Source organism: Suncus etruscus, chromosome 3 (assembly GCF_024139225.1).
Source record: "Suncus etruscus isolate mSunEtr1 chromosome 3, mSunEtr1.pri.cur, whole genome shotgun sequence".
Classification (NCBI taxonomy): Eukaryota; Metazoa; Chordata; class Mammalia; order Eulipotyphla; family Soricidae; genus Suncus; species Suncus etruscus.
The window spans coordinates 54666825-54681849 of NC_064850.1; the positions used below are offsets into that span (position 1 = coordinate 54666825).

Consider the following 15025-nt stretch of genomic DNA (forward strand, 5'->3'; position numbering starts at 1 on the left):
CAAAAACCATGCATGATTCATGAAGAGCAAAAAATTGTATTAATATTTCATAATTTAAGTTTTCTAAAATGGCTAAAAGAAAGTTTATAAGTGATAATTCACAGATGAAAAAATAATGCATGACAAATAAGTTTCAAAATATATTTAGCCAAACTTACCCATGCTTCTATAAACATAAAAATGACACATATGTGGAAATTCTTTATTAATAATATTTAAACAATTTATTTAAATATGTTTAATAGGTCAAATATGTTGACTGCAACAAATTTATTTTATTTAATTTTGATCACATCTGTTTTTTTCAGGGTTTAATCCTGGATTTGTAATACAAGGATCACAGGATCACTCCTGGCAGGGCCCAGGAGACCATATGTGGTTACTTGTAATCAAACCTGAGTTAACCATGTGCAAGGCAAACACTTTACCTGTTTACTACATTCCCAGGCATTTTTTGCTCAACTTTAAGTAGAGAAACAATTTAAGATCAAAATATAACTTTTAAAAATAGCAGTTTTCACAGTAGTGATTCATCATAAAAATGTTAAGAATACATATTTTGGTATTCTTTGATGACATTTCAATAACCTACATAGGGTATCTGATAGCTGTATGTTGAACTAAAAAATTACATACCACTTAAAAAGTAAAGTTCTTATACCTTTATATTAAAATTCCACTAAAAAATTCATGGGATATAAACAATACAAAAACAAGTTTAGAAAACATTTTGTAGAATTTTCTAGTTGCTGAATGTTCATAGGTGGCTAGTTTGTATTATATAGTGTGTGATATTGCATGTGTTCATGCATGAGAGTGTGTGTTATATACAGATATGTTGATATATAAATATATTTTATATAAACATAAAATGACTTTTTGTGATTCTATTCTAATCAAATGTTATTTTTCTATGCCTAGTATAATTTATAGTGTAGGGATTACTATGCCTCACACTGTCAATACAGGCATTATTTGAATATAATAGAATATGCAATTAATATGCTCTTAAAATACAAGATATTGAGTTTCATTTAAATAATAATATAATTTCTATAAATACTGTATCAATAAGGTGGGTTTACTTCTTTTTAAAGTAAACATATCAATTTCAGAAAATTGAATGAAGAGTAGTGTAATTGCTTGTGCGTGGCCAAATTGGGTCCAATGCCCGGCATCCCATATGGTCCCCTGAGCCTGCCAGGGGTGCAAAGCCAGGAGAAACACCTGAGCTCCACTGGGTTTGATCCAAAACTATACAAAAAAACTGTAACATCCAATAGAAGGATGAATTACAGTACTTCATTACAGGCCAACATATATCTGGGGTCCTCCTGATCTCTAGCCCTAAAAAACCATTGAATTGCTCACTAAATAAAAACTTTTGGTACTTAATTCATTGTTCTCTGATTTCAGAATGATATTCTATCTGTATTAGAAATGAAAAAAATTATTATAAACAATATAATACTACATATTAATGAATCAGTGCAAGCAGACAGGAAATTATATTCACATTGCATTATTAGCTTTCTGTTGAAATTTTGTCCATTTCCAGTAATGAAAACAACCATTTATTTAAATATTTCTTTTAAAACTAGTTCTATCAAAACACCTCTTCTAATTATCCTATTTGTTTTAAAGGAACAACTTATCTGTAATTATACTGAAGTTGTTTCTCATAAGTGACTGGAAAGTTGACTATCTTGATAAAATATATCCTTTGGCTACACAGAAAAATTGTATTTTTTAAGATTATGCCTGATATTTTAATAAGAATTGAATGTATATATCATTTCTTTGATGTCTGAAACAAATTGATTTAAAGTAATGTTAATTACTATCCCCAGGGGAAAGCATGTATTGGATAAGTATAATATGTATAATTTTTGAATCAAACAGAACAACTGATTGCATTGTTCAACTAAAATGTGTTTTGTCTTTTACTTTATATATGGTCATGTATACTATGGCTAGAATTGATGATTTGAAATATATCAGTAAAACTGCAAAAGAACTTTTTTTGTCTTTTGTTCTTCTTTTGTTTGTTTGTTTGTTTTTCGGCCACACAGGTAACATTCAGTGGTTAATCCTGTCTATGTGCTCACAAATAGCTCCTAACTTGGGGGACCATATGGGACACCCGGGAATCAAATTGCGGTCCGTCTTTAGGCTAGGGCTTGCAAGGCAGAAGCCTTTTGCCCTGCACCTCCTCTCTGGCCCCAAAAGAACATTTTTATTGAATCTTTTTTTAAATATACATGAATGCTGAATGTATATGTATGTATGTATGTATGTATGTATGTATGTATGTATGTATATTCATCAGGTAGGAAATTCATGTTGCACTCGAGAGAAGTAGATATGATCCCAAGCACCAAATACATGGTCATCAAGCAGTGCCCACCAGGAGTAATTCCTGAATGTAGAGCCAGAAGTTACTCTAGGCATTTTGGGTGTATCACCAAATACAAAGTAATCTATGGATATAGTTAAATATTTATTGTTATATCATGGTTTTACAACCATATATATGCAAAAATACATATATATGTATATATAATATATATATAAAGAATATAGGCTGACACTTTTTCAAATACACATTCCCAAATCATCCATCCTTAATAAAAGTCTACTTCAATCCACCACAATTCATTGGATCCTTCTACCCATTGCCCCCACTTTCATTGTTTGATAACTTTATTTTTACAAAATCCCAGCATTTTTTGTTTATTTTTTCTTTATTAATTTAATTATTACATGATTAGGATCATTTGATATATTTTTATCCTCCAGGCTAATTTCCTTCATAAGAAACCTTTCCAATGTTAGCCCTGTTGGTGAAAAAGCCAATATTTCATGTATTCATATGGGTGAATAGTATATATGCCACATCTATTTATCTACTCCATTTGGTGAACACTTGAGGTATACAGCATAATCATTTACTCATGTTTTATTCTGTGAAGTTTAACAGGTACAGAAATATTAATAAGAATTTATGTAATAAGTGATAAAAAATGTTAAAGAGCTGGAATCAGTGATGTGTAAGATTATAGGTGTTATCAAAAAGACGTGGCAGTGATAAAAATTGAGGCCAATAAAATTGAGCTGAACATATTTCAATTATTGTGAGAAGGCTGACAAAAACAAAATTTATTTTGTTCAAGAATACAACGTTGAAACAGAATAACTGTAATGAACTTCATAGTAATGGTATGTAAATTAACATTTGATAGATTAGACACTATTTACTTTAAAATTCCGAATAGTAATGGGGCAAAAAGAATCATACACTATTCTATTCCAGGACCTTGAAATAAGTTTTTCCTCTATTTATAAGGCAGTGCTGAATTTTGACTGTAGACATAACAATTTGAATTCTATATTTGATTACTTTGTACTCTAATCTTCTATATTACATGGAAATAAGATCATTTATTGTGTATTTATTGTGGATGATGGCTCTCATGTATACATGCAAAATAGGTAGCATATTTTTAAAAATGGATTATTACTTCATTTTTTTGGTTTATTTTTAGTTTTTTGTTTGCTTATTTGTTTTTTTAAGGGGAATACACCCCACTATGCTAGGGCTTACTCTGGCTCTGCTCTCAGGGATCATTCCAGAAAGGACTCAAAGGACTATATTGAGTGTCAGTGATCAAATCCAGGTTGGAAGCATTCAATTCAGATGCCCTACATGCTGTTTTATCCTTCATGCCCTCTCTTTCAGTGGTTCTAAAAACATTTATGTTCCTCTAAACTTGTTTTCAAATACTTTTTATGGCAGGAAGGGAAAACAAAACAAAGTAGTAAAAATCTATGATACAAACTACACATATATAGGACACACAGATATATTAAAACAATAAAATATTTTATATTGACTTGTAGACATAGAACAAATGACATTGTGCATTTTTTGCATGGATGTTTTTTATGTTTATTTATAGATCTGAATACAGTTTCTGTGAGACAATGTTTCTGTGGAAAATTTGCAAGTTTATAAAAGCATATGGCTTTGAATTAAGACAGCAAAGGCAAGCAGAAACTTACTGAAGTGGATGTAAGAGAGGCAACTAACCTTAACTCCATCTTCCACTACCTCTGAGCCCTCTGCTTCCAGGGACTCACTCATATTAAAAAACATGCAGTCTGCAACTGACCAGCTGAGGCAGCAATAAAGCAAAGCATAGACTTCCAGGGAAATGCAGGATCTATCCATAACAAGGAAACCAGCAGAAAGGGGACAGTGTGCAAAATTTTAACAATTCCTCTCACCTTATGCAGTTTTGGGCACAAAGAGCAGGCCACACTGCCTTGCCATTTGCCCTATGAACTTTACATACAAAAATGTCTGTTGTTATCATCCTGTGCTCCTTGGTTACTGTGCAAAGAAGGAAAATCTAAGAAATGGTTCAGCTATAATGACACAGTCCTACATAACCCCAAAGAGATTTTTAAAAATTCATAATACAAATTAAAAAAAAACAAATTTAAGTTTTTAACAACATATATTTGGTCATTATCAAAAATATACAGCTATTAATATTAGCAAGAATGCTCTTACTTTTATTCTGCCCTATTTATAAATATCTCAATAGTTAACTTAAACTCATAGTCCTAAATTGCTTCTTTATGAAGTCAAAAATCACAGTATATAATTCAATTTCTTCTGACTCTATAAAGCTTATAGCTATATTATAGCAATTATCTATTTTGACATTTAAAATGTTTAGTTTCCTTTCAAGATGTTCTATTTAAGTAATAACTAATTGCAGATACAAAATATATAAATAAATTTTAAATTATTGTCACCAGTATGCATATGTGTACATACATGCACAAATGTATGTGTTAGGGTTATAGATTCTATTTGAGTGAAGAAGAATTTTAAGTAATGATTTCTACTATGATATTTGTAGGTGTTATATTCAAAAGGACTTAAAGGTTGCATAACCATGGGAAACATATTTTACTTGTCCAATGCATGTCATGGAATGTATCCTAGGCAAAAATATTTTTAGTCTTCTAATATAATTGGCGGCAAAATGGTGCCCAAGAAAGGATGCAATGATGCAGACTTTTAGATGGTAATAGCAACATAGTCAAAAATAGAGAAGGAAATTGTCATGACCTTATTTTTTAGACAAGATTGTTGTTAACTTATATGAAATATACTGGCCTCTGATCTAATGTAGCCATTGAGTCCTGGTGTGATTTTGAACTATCTTTAATGCCTGTGAGATTTATAGCAACCCTAAAGCTTGGATCTTAGAACTTGATGGTTCTACTCATGACTGTAAAGCTTGAGTAGTCCTTGTGTGTTTGTCTCATTCTCTGCGACCAGTCCCTGCTGTATGGTGGAAGGTCCAGATCTAATTGACTTTCCTGTGCAAATTGCTGCAAAATAAAGTGAAGAGATTTTCAAACTAAAGAAATTACATAATGGGGCCGGGAAGGTGGCTCTAGAGGTAAGGTGTCTGCCTTACAAGCGCTAGCCAAGGAACAGACCGCGGTTCGATCCCCCGGCGTCCCATATGGTCCCCCCAAGCCAGGGGCGATTTCTGAGCACATAGCCAGGAGTAACCTCTGAGCATCAAACGGGTGTGGCCCAAAAACCAAAAACCAAAAAAAAAAAAAAAAAAGAAATTACATAAGACTTAGAAAAATTTAACCCAATAACATTAATTTAAAGTAGTGCCCTTAAAAAAATTAGGCATCAGCCCTTTTTAAATATCTCTTCCAAAGTTGGATTTTACATATTAAATGTCAGTTAATGGATTCAGTGTTATTCAATGTAACCGTCTAAGTTATGAAAATTCTTTAAAATTGCTTCTAAAATGTAAATTCATATAGATAAAGAAAACAGAAAAGTCAGTTTATGTGTGAATGTAAATACTGCTTAAAAGCCTCACATTGTTCTCTTACGTTATTTTGCAGTCTTCTGTATTTATGACTTTCCTTAAGACTGTTTATTGTTCTGAATAAATGAAAGGTGTTGACATCTGGTACTACTCTAACAGTGCCTGCTGTCAGATCACAACTGTTATCATAAATGATTTGGGAATGCTTGTAAATTCTATTTAAATGTGCTAGTTTCAGAAACATGTCAAAATTTGGAAATGTCACTTTCACAAATTTTAAATAGAATTGTTCAAAATATTTTAGAAGCTATTCTTCAGTAAATTATAATACAAAACCTGATATATTTAAACAAAAATATCTTTAGTCACTTGTGACAAATAAAGGAGCACTTATAAAAGGAAATTAATTATGTAGGTTAGGATGATTTTACTAAGAATAAGCCTGAATATATCATCATTTTTTGAATAAATATATTCTCAAACTATTTATCAGGTTAGGTTAATGCAATAATAATTTAACTAAACTCAAGAATATTGCTTTTTTATCAAAATAGAAATATAGTCCAATGCATTATTAAATTTAGTGCAGACAGACCTACATGTATAATTTATGCAAAGACTATTGATTATTGTTTTAATGCCATCCGGGAGAAAAAGCTCTTACTGCCATGCATTGGACTAGTTATTTAGCAAACTCAATCAATATTTATTCAAGTGATTTAGATGAAGATGTAAAAAGAGATTAAATAGATAGATCTCATACTCATAAATGCATTTAAATAAAATTTAATATAAATATATTTATAATAATCCCAATGGTCTGGTCTAGGTAGGGAATCCCAGCTTATTTAGTCTAATATCCCGCTTACAGAAAATAAATTATATAAGTCATTCACGAACTCTCAGAACATTTAGTGCATTTATAAAATTAGTTAGGATTTCCTAATTGTACCTAACTACTACAGACATGTACCCCTCCAGTATCATTCCAGACACCCTGGGAGTAGAATTAAAGAAACGGTCACCATAATTACTAGAAATTCTTCCATTAGAATTACAAAAATAAGAAAAATACTGGATTAAGTGTACTCTAAATAATAAAACTGGAGGGGAAAATAGAAGATACAGAAGAATAAGTTTCAGAAGGCTGGAGTGATAATAAAGTGGATAGTTCCTTTGCTTTGTACACAGTCAGTCCAGGTTCTATCACCTGAATTCCATATGGTCCCCATTGCCCACCAGGAATAATTCCTGAATTCAGAGCCATTAGTAATCCCTAAGCAATGCTGGGTGTTAATACCTTCTGAAAAAATAAACAAAGAAATAATTTCAAGCATACTAAGAACAAGAATAAGAAAAAAAGCAAAAGAGTAGAACAGATTTAACCAGAAGGATTAAACATAATTCTATTTTACCTCGAATATCCTATAACTACAATGCCAAGTCTCTAGAAATATTTCAACCACTTCAGGAATTGATGATGTAGAATTTATTTTTCTAAATTATCTCAAGATGTGTGATCAGTGTCACATAATGAAAGTAACTTATTGAAGATTCTTTTTTTTATTTTGTTATTGAAGATTCTTAGATTAGAAAGTAGTCTTAATATAATTTTTCTTACTTGAAATATTATCTCTAGTACTGATCCTATTTTCTCATGCCTAGATAATTGTCTTGTTTCGTATTAAAACCTTTTTTCATACTTGTTTTTTACAATATATATATATATATATATATATATATACTATGATTCCCTTATCCCACTACTATTTCAAACATATATCATTTAAAATTATTATTGCTAGGTTTTTTAACATTTCACATTTTTATATCTCTGTCAGTTGACTGAAACCCAACTACAATCATGATTATAATTATGGCATTTAAATGAAGATTTTATCAAAAAAAAATAAAACCATACTCATTTTTATATATTTTATTTTGTTTATTTTTAAATGCTGTTATTTTATATTATTTTCTATTTCATAGTAGATAATTACCAGTATCATTTAAAAATTCCAAATAGGTGGTTTTATTTTTAACATTGATGTACTATGTAATCAAGTTCATATAGTGTTTTATAATGCAAATATTAAAATATTTTAAAATGTAGCTCATTAATAGTACAGTAAATCTTTATGTAGTACATATGATATCCCAGCCACTGTATCAAATGGCTCATATATATTAGGTCATTACATCATCATCATCAAAATTTTGAAACTATGGACCTACATCTACGTTAATTTTAAAAACAGGATGATAAAGGTGCAACGTTTAATAAAATTGTGGAGCTGAGTGGTTTTAAAACAAATAAAAGTTTCAAAACTAAATTGTAATAAGGTTCCGGAGTCTTTCTTCTGTTTATAGAAATTAAAACAACTCTATAAAAACTCTGTACAGAGATCAAACAGAAATGTATGCAAAAAAAATCTCTCATGCTGAGAAAATATCCATCTTGACGATGCTAATTTTCTCCATCACTAAGACAGGGAGCACATACCATAAATCAAAATTGGCACCATCTCATGTGGAAGGGAATGTGCTTTAGTGACACTGATGTGAAACTATAAACTTTGTGATTAGGAAAGTAGCACAAACAGTAATGAACCTTGAGAAAAATCAGATACAAAATAAAATCAGGACACAAAGAAAATGAATGACAGCAGTAACATTTATTTTAAGAACTACTTACAGTGTCGAATGCCTTTACCTCCCATTGCCAAATCCTTGTTTCAGCTTCTCATTATGTGGACTATACTTATGTCTAAAATGGCAAGATAAATATTTCATACTTAAAGATAAACTCATAGGCTATATAAAGCATTTGCCAGAACTCGGAAATAATGATAACATTCACAAAACTAAACATTTGCAAAGACTAAGCATTGGAGACAATGGTAACATGGACAATAGATGTATGTATACAAAGAACAGTTTCTGAGGTAGGAGTGATAGCACAGCAGTAGAGCATTTGCCTTGCACGTGGCTGACCAAGGAGTGAAGGAGGTTCCAATCCTGGCATTTCATATGGTCCCCGGAGCCAGGAAAGATTTCTGAGCACTGAGCCAGGATAACCTCTGAGGGCAGCCAAGTGTGGCCAAAAATAACAGACAAACAAACAAAAAGAACAGACTTTCAAAAGTCATGGATTTCAGAGTTTGTCCAAAAATAATAATGTCCCATTTTAATAAGTAAGCAATGGTTATTGACAAACTAATGCACACATTAATAAACATGCTTTATAATCTAAAATAATATTTCAAGGGAAATAAAGCTAAATTCTAATTTTAATAATTGAGTAGTGTTTAAAAGTATCAATTTAATAAGCTGAACAAATGCCTTTATTTTCCAGATTTTTTGTGCTTATGCTAGTTTTCAAAAACAGATTAAGAGCCAGAGATAGTAAGGTAGGCAGGGTACTTGACTTCCACATCAACCTGGTTCAATTCCTTCACCCTATATGGTCCTCTGAGCTCTTTCAGGAGTGATTTCTGAATGCAGACCTAGGTCTAAACCCTGAGCATCAACATATATGTTCCCCTCAAATTAAATTCCCCCCAATTGTTTGAATTTTATCTAATATACAATATAAAAAGTGGATAAATTGGTTAAAAAGTCTCTAATGTTAAATATAGCATGACAGTTTGATTTGCATAAATTTTGATTAGCATATATTTGAATAAATATATTCAATGTCTATCACGTTTGCTATATTGAATATAGCAAAGCATTTATGCATGAGATTCTAGGACCTAGAGAATGGTCACAAGGGTTGAGCAACATCATAATACTCTATGGTCCTAACATTGAACAATATTGTCCAGTTGATTTTTACCAGGTGTGCCTATGCAGCTCCAAAACACCACTTAGGAATAGATAATGTTATAAAAAGAATATATATATATACATATAATTCAATATCTCTTTATTTTCAACCTAGATATTAAATAATGATATGTATCTCCTAAAAGTCTGCGATATATTTTATATTTAACACTTATTAATGTATTTTGGGAGGTGTTTTACATTTATAACATTTTATTTTATATTGTATACTTACTAATTGCAAAATTTAATTATAATATTTGAGGTATTTTATATGTGAAAGTAGTACTATATGTGAATTTTTATCTAAACACAATTTAATAAAAAGAATAACAAATATTCAGCGATGGAGAGTTATTGCAGGGAAGGCATTTATTTGCCTTGCACTAGTTCTATCTCAGGCACTACATATCCACATAATTACCTGAACATCATCAAAGAGTCATCACTGAGCATAGAGACAGATGTCCTTACCACAGCTGGATCTGAGCCAATGCTCCTCCATTTTAAATATTATAAACATAATGAATAAAAGAAAAAATATAACAGTAACTTTCTAAGTATGCTGTTGGAAGATTAGAAAGGTCATTAGTCCATACATATGACCAAGATTTGAGGGGAAAAGAAATAATACAATTTAAACATTATGCAAGCCTAACTAATGCATTATTGTACATGGACTTCACTATTTACTGACAATAATACTAAAATTCTATCCTTCACAGGAAATAATCCTTTAGTTATGTTTATCTATTCACCAATCTTCTTCCATTCTGGTAGACATTAATTTGATTTTATAAACTAAAAATTTATATATATTTTCAACTGATTAATTTATCTTGTTTCTTTTTGTCCAATATAAAGGCAAATTAATGTGACTTTTTATATCTGAATAAGTTTATTTTCTTTTTTTATGGTATTACCTATGGCAGGATTATTTTTCTTTTTAATTTTACAATTGCTTAGAAGTAGATTATTTGTATCTATCCCATATCTTTAGCCAATCATCTGTCAGTGGAGACTAAAGTCTTTAAACCTATAAATTATTGTAAATAAACAAGGAAGGTGCATAGAAGTGCATGCATCTGTTTGAATTAATATTTTACCTTTATCAAAGAGTTATGGTAAATGGGAGGCATGAAATATGTGTATATAATTCAAAGGAATGTTATGGGACTGGAGCAGTGGCGCAGGTGTAAGGAGTCTGCCTTGCGCGTGCTAGCCTAGGATGGACCCCAGCGTCCATCCTGAGCATCACCGGGTTTGGCCGAAAACAAAACAAAACAAAAAACAATACCAAAAAAAAAGGGGATGTTATAATGCTTTACATAGTGCCTATACAATTTAAACTCCTATCAACTATAACTGTTTCTTTCGCCACATGATCATTATTTTGAGGTAAAATTAAAAATGAACACTTTTAAAAACGTTTTGTTGTTATTGTTTTCTTGGGCCACACACAGTGGTACAAAGGGTTTATATCTGACTCTGCCCTAGAGGATCCCTCCAGGCAGGACATGAGGAGCCACCATAGGAGATATCAAATATTGAAACCAGGAAGTCCACATTCTACTATACACAAAGTCTGAGAGAGTATTTCTTGAAATGTTTTCTTTTTAGTAGAGAGTAACCATAGAGACTAAAAATATTAAAACAATATTTTATACATTCTATGGCCTCCAGTCTAATTTAGTTCTAATATAATAGCAAAATAATGCTTCAGGCTTTATACACAAGAGTTACGTATAAATCTTTAATATTACTCAGTATCAATTAACTATAAATGATCTTAGTTTTACACATAATAATAAACCATATGTTATAATCATTTCCAGGATATAATAATACTTAGTAAAACCATGTTTTATATTTCACTGATGAGTTATTATGGCTCTTAAAATTGATTAATCTTTTTTGTTATTTTATTATATAAATTATTTTTCCGATTGCATATATAGAAATTTCTCATAAACAAATTATTTTTAAATGTATGAAATTGCATTTAAAATTCTAGTGTATTTTATCTTAGTCTTACTTAATTGTGAATAAAATTTAGCATATGAGCCTATTTCTTATAGAATTTTCTTTATAATTTTATGTAAATAAATTTATGCAAATGTAATATAGACATCCTGTTTCAATGTCAGTTGTAAAAATTGTTTTGTTACTGACATTTCTCTCAAACCTTAGACAAAATATTTCTTGACAGAAAGTAATAATTTTAATGTGATATTCAAAATTTAGCCAATAGTAATATTTTTTAGTTAAACTGTGATGCAAAGGTGAAGATAATTGTTGAGTGCCTTGTGATAAGAAAATATTAATGGGAAACATTTTTCAAAAGAATTATTTTTACTTTCTTCTTCAATCTCACACACCCTATCTAAATAATTACAAACTGCTTATTGTCTCATCTACCATATTGGTTTACTTATTAGTAAACAGTTTCTATTAGTCCTACTACCTCAGACAAGACTCTTAAAATAGCCAAAAATTGGGGCCGGAGAGATAACATGGAGGTAAGGTGCTTGACTTTCATGCAGGAGGATGGTGGGTTCGAATCCCAGCAACCCATATGGTCCCCTGTGCCTGCCAGGGATTTCTGAGCACAGAGCCAGGAGTAACCCCTGAGCGCTGCCAGGTGTGACCCCCCAAAAAAAGAAAAAAAATAGCCCAAAATTCACTGCACCTAATATGTCTTGCATGATTTTTGAATTTAACCTGTTATTTTTTAATTAGATTTTCCTTAATTGATTTTTCTCTTAAAATATTCACTTTTTTTAGTGCCAAAGAAAGTTACTGAATAGAGCATCTTGTCTTACTTACCTTTAATTTTTCTCCCACAGAGAAAATGTACTTTGTTGTGCTACTTTATACATAAAATTTCATTGCGCTTTTCACTACTGTTCTTTTATCACACCATTACCCTCTAATGGGAAACTGTTCTTTCCCCAAGTTTTACCTTGTATAAATTCTGCTCTACCCTTCAAGCTCTAGCTAGCTTAAATCTTGCTTATTCCTAAACCCATTTTTAAGCACTCCAGGCAAAAAAAAATGTTAGTATTCCTATTTTAATGCAAAGACAATTTGACATCTGTCCATATTTTTGAACTTTTATTCAATAGTCTACACAACTGCAGAAGACATTTATATGTTTAACTTCATGGATTGATATTAGACTTCTGATGTATCCTCTTTCTTAGGAAGGTAACATCCTAATATTTGATAAAATTACTATTTCCCTAAAAATAAAGTGACAGAAAGCAGGAAAATGAATTAATCAGTGGCACTAAAAATGCTTGCCTCACATCATTATCATTTTATGTCCATGTCATGTGATATTATGGTTTAATGTTTATTAAACAACAAGACTGTGCTCAACACTTTACACAACTTAAAGAATCACTATGGTATGTTCAATAAGCTTAAAATATTCAAGTAAAATATCATATATATAAGAAACACTGCAAAAGGTAAATGGTTCAAATAAAAGTGAAATCTTTTTTATACTTAAATGTTATGTGTAATTATGATCTTATTTTCTTATGCCTACATAATTGTCATCGACCCTAAGGTAGTATCCTATTAAATCCTTTTACTCCATACTTAATTTTGACAATATCATGTATTATAATATTTTTGTTATCACAACTCTATTTCAAACATATATCATTTAATTAAGATCATTATTATTTTAGGTAGAATATTTTATATTTTATATCACTGTCAGTACAAATAAAACCATACTCATTTTGGGGGGGCCACACTTGGTGATACTCAGGGGTTACGCCTGGCTATGCACTCAAAAATCGCTCCTGGCTGGGGGAACCAAATGGGACACTGGGGATCATCATCAGCCACATGCAAGGCAAATGTCCTACCACTGTGCCACTGCTTCTGCTCCCCATACTCATTTTATTTTACTTTGTCTATTTTTTTTATTTATTGTTTCTTTTATATATTAGTACTTTTGGGAATTTCAATCATCCTTTTTTTTTATGGAATGCTTCACGAATTTGCATGTCATCCTTGCCCAGGGGCCATGCTAATCTTCTCTGTATTGTTCCAATTTTAGTATATGTGCTGCAGAAGCGAGCACTCAATCATACTTTTAACTAACACTAAAACCAACATTGTAACTGCTATCACATATCATCTTGTGAGTTGATCATCAGAAGGGGCCTATTGTTTCTCCATACTTCCATATGAGTATTTTCACACTTTTAGATGGTAACAAAACAGGTCCATTGTTCTTATAAACTGATATTTAAGTATAGATATTAGATATTTTTACTTCATTAAAACGTAAGAAGTCAGATTTATAGTACAGCAGGAGAGTCTTTGCCTTGCATGCTGTTGATCCAGGTTTGATCACTAACATCCCATATGGTCCCCCAAGCCTGTCAGGAGTAATTTACAAGCACCACTGTGTGTGACCCAAAAACAAACAAACAAACAAAATGCATAAAGTAAGTATATGGTACTTTTAAAGTAGATCGTGCTGTGCAAAATATATTTAAATAAAGGGTTGTGGGAGCTAAAAATCTTTGTCTAGTGATCACATGATAGTACAGGAATGAAAAACATGAAAGTAAATCAGAACTGACAAATCAGGGAAATAAAACTCAAAGAGAAGATCACAGACATGGGAGAGACTGGTGTGTCTGGAAAAAATTTGCCTCAATAAAGTTTGAAAAAACTATTAGGTAAATATTCAGGTGGAAGTGTAATTAGAATGGAAGGTCAGCTGAAGAACTCTAGATTTTTCTGAACAGAAGAGTCAGGCATTTGTGCATGCTAGGCATATAAAGCTTTGCTTATATTCTATAAGTTCCAGTCCCTAGCTATTTAGTTATTAAATTATTGTGACAACCTCAACATCAATCACTCTGAGGCTAGTCCAAAAGAAAGATGATTTTCTCAAATCTGACCAATGTATAACATAACCTTATGTACATTTATCCTTTATGTTTATCTTTTTTCCTAACATCTTCATGGATATAATTATCATGCTTACTTTAAAACTCCTTCCAAAGAGTTATAAAATTAGATTAAAATAATCTAATCTTTATAACAAAAAAGCTATAGCATGCAGCAATATTTTTATGTTCAAAAGTCAATTAGAAGTACATAATAGGGCTAAGCTTTGCAAAAGCCGGCTCCCTGTGTGTGACACCAGGCGGGGAAAATCCGCGAAAATACACCGGCCCAGTGGGGCTCAACTGTGAAAGACTGTGAGTGTGACCTGTCTATGTCTGTCTACTGTCCTCTTGCGTGAAACTCTTGCGAGTGGGGCAAGGAGAGGCTCCAGAAACCTCGCTCGC

The 15025-nt window shown here is 31.3% G+C and overlaps 1 non-coding gene across 1 annotated transcript; it reads right to left on the minus strand.

The window, feature by feature from the left end:
• Positions 1–13693: 13693 nt before the first annotated feature.
• LOC126004650 (U6 spliceosomal RNA) lies at positions 13694–13800 on the minus strand. The gene has a single exon (XR_007493916.1). It is a non-coding gene; the product is annotated as a U6 spliceosomal RNA (small nuclear RNA).
• Positions 13801–15025: the final 1225 nt, after the last annotated feature.